At 49.1% G+C, this 6,821-nt stretch overlaps 1 pseudogene; it reads left to right on the forward strand.

The window, feature by feature from the left end:
- Positions 1–1,917: 1,917 nt before the first annotated feature.
- LOC148006224 (far upstream element-binding protein 2 pseudogene) lies at positions 1,918–5,726 on the forward strand (annotated as a pseudogene).
- The last annotated feature ends 1,095 nt before the right edge of the window (positions 5,727–6,821 follow it).

The raw sequence follows: 6,821 nt of genomic DNA on the forward strand, positions 1-6,821 counted from the left end.
ACAGCGAGGTCTCCCACCTGCTCCTGCTCTCATGCTCTTACATGCTCTGCAACCCAGAGAACGTTCTCGATCTTCCTCAGGTTCCTCCTCTGTGGAGTCAGACTGGCCACAGTGATGGTGTTGGTGCTGATGCTTGGTGGTATGATGCCAGGCACAGATTTTAATAAACTAAAATAATAAAATAAAAGCACAGAACTTAAGCTTGCCTGTTTTAGGAAACCCTTGGAGGGAAGCCTCCTGGACTATCTTATTGCATATAATGTCTTCTTGGTTTATCCATGCTATAGCAAGTGGTAGAACCCATTGTTGTTGTTGATGTTGTTGTTGTTGTTGTTGATGTTGTCATAGTCTTTGTTGTTGTGTTTACTGTTGATTTTGTCTTGTTTTGTTTCTGAGACAAGGTCTTGTGTAGCACAGGCCACACTGGACTTGCCCCCCATCTGAAGACAGCCTTGACCTCCTGCCACCTCCTGAGTGCTGACACCAGGGGTGCCTACCACAAGCCCAGATGTGTTCTTTACTATTAAAGACTAACATTCCATTGTGTATATATACTGTATTCCCCTAGGCCTTTAAAATCATCAAACTCATAAGGCGGAGAATGGAGTGATGATACAAGCTGCTGAGAAGGAGGCAACAGGGAGTTGATGATTGATGGGTGCAAGCTCCAGGAGTGCTGGGCAATGAGTTCTGGGAGCTGCTGCTGCGCAAGCTGCACATAGTTGGAAAGATGTTATGTGTGCTTATTAATGCTGAAAGATTAATGCTGAAAGGACAGATTTTGCGATTTTGTGTACAATATTCTTAACACAGAGAAATACATTCCTATGCATTATACAGACATATACACATATGCATATAGACATATACACACAAATATATAAATAAATGTATACAATACACACATACACACATCAGTGTGAACGTACACACACATGCATACATACAAGCACATACACACACAGTACCCCACAACCACTACCAAAGAACATCAGGAGATTTAGGATGAGTTGGCCATGTTTAGTAGGTACCAGGGAGGTTTGCATTATGTCCAGATGTACCCAGCATACACGCTAGATATATACACATTTATGCATCAGTAACCCTCAGTGACGCTTCAGAAGCAAGTGACACCAGTACACACATGCAAAACGTTCACAGTCAGCTATGGAGCATAGACCTTCCTTCTCCTCAGTTCTGACAGGACCCTAAGAAGTGCTGCGTAAATCACAGTATACTTTTCTCATCCAGGAAATGAAGAACTCAGTCAGAGCTCTGACAGCCTCTCAGACCTGTCACAGGAGGCGAGGCAGTAGACGGTGTTCCAGGAGCCCTTAAGTGGCGTGCTGGAAGGATTGCAGGAGGCTCATCAGCCCACACACCTGTTAGGAATCTGAACCAAGAACTAAGATACAGGAGGATAGACAGGACATGATGCAGCCACTTCCTTTCCTTGCCTTCTGCAGAAAGTCCATGAATAAAGAAAGCAACCAGGTCACCTTACTGAGACCCAGATAACTTTATCATCAATCACAGGTTGACAATGGGGCAAGGTGCACAGGGTCTGATGGATTAAATCTTCCTGGGAACAATTCCTGCTCTTTGGAGAAAGAGAAAATTCTGTCTGCTTTCATCCCTCGAGATAATCATGGCCTAAAGCTCACTTAAGCATATCAGGCACCTGCTTCTCAGGAGATGAGGGCCAGAGCAAGGAGGACTTACCTGGCCACGTGTCCTGCAGCCTTTCCAGAGGCACATGGAAGACAGTGTAGGCTAGTTGCCTCCAAAGTGTCTTAGGCACTGACTCAGCGAGTTAATCTGATCAGCTCCCACCAGTGTTTCAGCCCAGCAGAACAGGCAGGAACAGTGTGCCCAGCCCCCAGCACTGGGATCAGAATGAAGAAATGTGTTCTAGAAATGGGTCTAACGCCTCAAGAAAATACCACAGGATCCAAAGTATCTCGGCAAGCAAACAAAGTTTACCTTCTGCAGAAAAGTGCAGAGCTGAAAGCTGTGATGCCCATAGACTCCTGGCCAGGGTCCTGCTGGATTTTTATTGCTGATGTAAATTGCATCCCAGAGTGGGTGGAGCTCAGCTTCAATGTCCACAGGATCAGCCCTGGTACTCAGCCAGGGCAGTTGATAGCAAGAAGCAACTTTGGGAGATAAGCTGTGGCCTTGAGTTTGCTCTGATCTTCATGCTGACTGCGGTAGGGCCTTCTTCCAGAGGGCATCTTCACGCACCCTTTTAAAGGTGGGCCTTCCTTTGCCTAGCTCAGCCCTCTCACAGAAGAGAAGTGCATCTCACTGCTCTGCAGTTGACAGATCCTGGATTCTGCTGAGATTGCATGAGCACAGTAGCCAGTTCTCTCTCAACTGAAGCTCTGATCTTAAAAACGAGGACCTCTGGCCTTGTTTCCTAGGACTACCAAACTCCGTCAGAGCGATCTGCGGAGTGAAGACCCACACAGATACTGGCCAGCGCCCAGCTAGGAAGTGCTCTCTGGGCCATGCTGAAGACGCCATCTTTGCCCCACGTTCTCATCCCCAGTGCAGTCCTTAGCAGGCAGGGGGATGCGTACTCTACAGTCACACAGCATGAGGGGAGCACGAAAGCTGAGCACCACCTGCTCCAACTTTTTTTTTCTTTTTTCTTTTTTGCTGGGGACCAAACCCAGGGCCTTGCGCTTGCTAGGCAAGTGCTCTACGGCTGAGCTAAATCCCCAACCCGTCCAACTTTTAACAATGTTAGCTCATTTCTTGGCTTGAAAGAAGGGCTGAGCTCAGGTAAGCTGCTTTTCTTTCTTTCTTCCTTTCTTTTTTCCTTTCTTCCTCCCTTCCTTCCTTTCTTTCTTTCTTCCTCCTTTTCTCTCTTTCTTTCTTTCTTCCTCCTTTTCTTTCTTCCTTCCTTTCTTTCTTTCTTTGCTTGTTTATGTGGCTGGGATCCCTGCTTCTAAGCAGCTCTGTCATCACTAAAAGGAAAAGAGATGCAGCTGCTCTGAGGGAAAAGACGTGGGGGGCACCACACGTTCACCTCTGAGTGGAAGCCCTCATCCACTCTGTGGCTCTGGAGTGAGATGGAGTTGTAGGGTCAGGGAGACATCAATGGCAGGCAGAGGTTGGGGCAGATGGCACACAGGAGATATTTCAAACAGGGAAGCTATTCTTCACAATTCCATGGAAACTGCCAGGCGGACACACTAATCTCATTTTCCACTTGCTCCAAGATGTGGTACCACAAGGAAGCCCTTGTGTGGGACAGAGCAGTGAGAAGCAGACTTAGGGTTCTCAGTTGAAGCACACGACTCACTCCAGCAGGAATGTGAGCCGGGGGAGATTCTAGGGGACAGGAGCCATATTGGAACCCACACTGTCTGTTCAACTTAACTATAAATCCACAAACTTTCTAAAGAATAGAACATTAAGTAACTATAGGTTAACAGCATGCCACTTAATTCCGGTTCCTCTATCCCAGGACAAAATATTGAGCAGTGAAGTGGAGATCAATGCTAGTCTTAATTGGGATACTCAATACAGTCTCCATTTTGTATCTGCCCATAAGAGATTTTAAGGATATCATTACATAGAAACTCTGGTCCTGTGAGATGACTCAGTAGCTAAAGGTGCTTGCCGCCAAGCCTGACAGCCTGAGTTTAATCCCCGGACACACGCAGTGAAGGTCAGAACTGACTTGTGCAAGCTGTCCTCCCCCTCCCTCCGCATGCATGCCATGGCCCATCTATACACACAAAATTTAAAGCCTAGTTACTGATTCCTTGCTAAAATGTGTTCCCTTAAAGTTTAATTCCCCAGATTTAATACCAGTTGAAAAATACATTGCATAGCAGATATAGAAGTGACAATGAAATGAATCCCCTGTAGGACAGAGTGCTCTGGCCAGGTTGAGAGGGCCCAGGTATGGGCAGGTGGTGTAAGTGGTCCTGTCACCTTTGAAAAAGGTGGGTCTGCCTGCCAACGAGAGGCAGTGCATGTAAAGAAAGATGTGTTCCAAATTCATTCACAGAACATTTGCTTTGACATCTTCTGAACAACTCCCAACTAAAAACAACAGAAAGTTTATTCTGGGGTTGCTTAACAATTAGCCCATTTGGGTCCTGCAGAGCAGAGCCAATCATTACACAGATACCCACTTCAGCGGTTATGTGGGTTTCCTGGGCTGTTTCCTTTTAAATCAGAAGTTCTCAAACAACTTCAAGCCTCAAGTCCAACCGCAATTAAACCTACTGAAGAGCAGAGAGAGTAAAGCCTTCAAGGTCCTCCGTTTGGCTCGTAAAATCTCAGCACAACAAACAGGAAATATTCAATTATTCCTAGGATGCTATAAACATTTTATGGCTGGGTCCTGTTATTCCTCTTAAGTCTCTGAGGTGAGATGCTTGGTCTACAGCCCCTCCTCATGCCCCTCCATGCCACACGCACATGCACACACCTAACATACATGCACACACCTCACACACATGCACACACACATACATAAACACCCATATACTCACACACAGACACATATACATACACTCACATGCATACAGAAACACACACACACACACACACACACACACACACACACACACACACACACTCTTGACCTTGTTTAAGGACTTGAGAGATGAGTTAACTTTCCAGTTCTTACTGTCTCCCCGCATGCTAGTGCTGCTCCCAGGAAGAGAGGAGCTCCCAGTCTTCGGAGTGGAGGTCCTCCAGGGGCCCCTGGCATGACTCCGGGGGCAGGGGCCAGGCTGAGGCAAGGCAACTGGGGCCACCCATGGAGGGGAGATGACTTTCTCCATTCCTACCCATAAGTGTGGGCTGGTCATTGGCTAAGGCAGGGAGAATGTGAAGGCCATTAACCAGCAGACAGGTGCCTTTATGGAAATATCTCAGCAGCTGCCACTGAACAGGGACCCCAATTTCAAGTTATCATTGGGGCTCGCCCCAGCAGATTCTATCATTGAGGAGAAGATAGAGGGTCCCCTCTTCCCAGTTAGACCAGACCCTGGGGGACCAGGCCCTGCTGGATCCATAGGGCCTTTCAACCCAGGACCCTTCAACCAGGGGCCTCTGGGAGCATCCCCACATGCTGGTGGTCCCCTCCTCACCAGTATCCCCTCAGATCTGGGGCAATAGCTACCCCCAGTGGCAACCACCTGCCCCTCATGACCCAAACAAAGCTGCAGCAGCAGCTATAGATCCTAATGCTGCCTGGGCTACCTACTACTCCCACTACTATCAGCAACCCCCAGGTCCCGAGCCAGGCCCTGCCCCAGCCCCTGTAGCCCCACCTGCACAAGGGAATCACCCACACCCCAACTCCAGCCCCCAACACCCCCCAACCCCCAGCCCCCTACCTCCCCATGTCCCCACCCCCACCCCCGGCTTCACCCACTGGTCAATCAGACTACACCAAGGCTTGGGAGGATTACTTCAAGAAGCAAGCACAAGTGACCACTGGTGATGGTCCTGGAGCACCCCCTGGCTCCTAGCCTGACTATAGTGCCACCTGGGCTGAGTCTTACAGACAGCAGGCTGCTTACTATGGACAGACTACAGCCACCTCCCACCCAGTAGGGATAGCAGCAGGCAAGTGGGAACTGCCACCCTCCTCCTCCTCCCCCCCTCCTTTTTCCTTCCCAACTCTGACCACCACGGTCCATCCTGCCTTAGTGGGTAGCGTTGGTAACCCTTTCCCCTGTGGGGTGTGCCCTTGATGTCAGCCTCCCAGAGCCTCTCAGCCCCACTGCTGGGAAGCACTCCATGGGTGCAGAGGCTCACTGAAGAGGCTCCTCTGGTAGCCACTGTTGGTGTGACATTGTCGGGTGCTGGAGGCACCGGCTGCAAAGGTGGACCTCTGAACTGCTGGGATGTCCTGGGTGGGGGCAGGAAGTGGGGGCTATGCTGGGTGCCACACCGATTGCTGAACAAGCTCACTCAAAATTTGGTCACTTGGGAAGAAAATGTTTATATTTTTCCCCTTTTCAGCATCACTATTTTGGGTTTTGTTCTTTTTTATCCATTTTACTTTTTACTCCACCATCTTCATCCTCATGTTCAAGTAACTGTGTGTTGCAGGCAGCCCTGGCTCTGCTGGGCTGGAGGGGAGCCTACTGAGGGGACTGGGCCTTCCCTACCTCTAGTGTGCTTGCCTCTGTGTCCCGGGTCTTGTCTGTGAAGTGGGCATGAAGATTGTTGCCACCTTCCAACCTACCTCACAGGAGTGTTGTGGGGAAACCATGATCTGAATGCTGTGATGCCCAGCTTCTGCCTGCCTCCCTCCTCTGTCTCCTTCCCTCCTGGTACTTTTCCCCTGTGTGCCCTCTTCTACACCCCTGGCTTCTGCTGCACACTCCTCCTCCTCCTCCTCTTCCCCCACTCCTCCTCTTTTTCCTGCTTCTCCACTAAGGACCAGTGGAGTCCCCAAGACAGTCACAGCCCCCTGCTTAGCCTGTGCTTGGGCTTGGCCTCGAGTTGCAGCCTCTTACAGCCACACCGCACTCCTGCCATGACCATTCCTGTCTCTCCTCTGCAGGCAACTGAAACAAATGGATACGAACGTCATCTGTGAAAATATTTTTTCCCTTCATTTTAGTTCCGTTTGGGGGTTTCTTTTATTGGTTTCTATATTTGATTGGTTTGGTGAGAGAGCAACGGCTGCCTAGGGTGCAAGGATCCCCTTCGGGCTGAGGCGCGCTCTCTCTCTCATTCTGTGTGTCTCACATCTTCTTCCTTTCTAAAATTGGGATCCTTCATGTTGAGCCAGCCTTAGAAAATAGCAAGAATTTAACCTCTGCCAAAAAAAATAAAAA

Source organism: Rattus norvegicus, chromosome 4, assembly GCF_021556685.1.
Source record: "Rattus norvegicus strain SHRSP/BbbUtx chromosome 4, alternate assembly SHRSP_T2T, whole genome shotgun sequence".
In the NCBI taxonomy this organism is placed as follows: domain Eukaryota; kingdom Metazoa; phylum Chordata; class Mammalia; order Rodentia; family Muridae; genus Rattus; species Rattus norvegicus.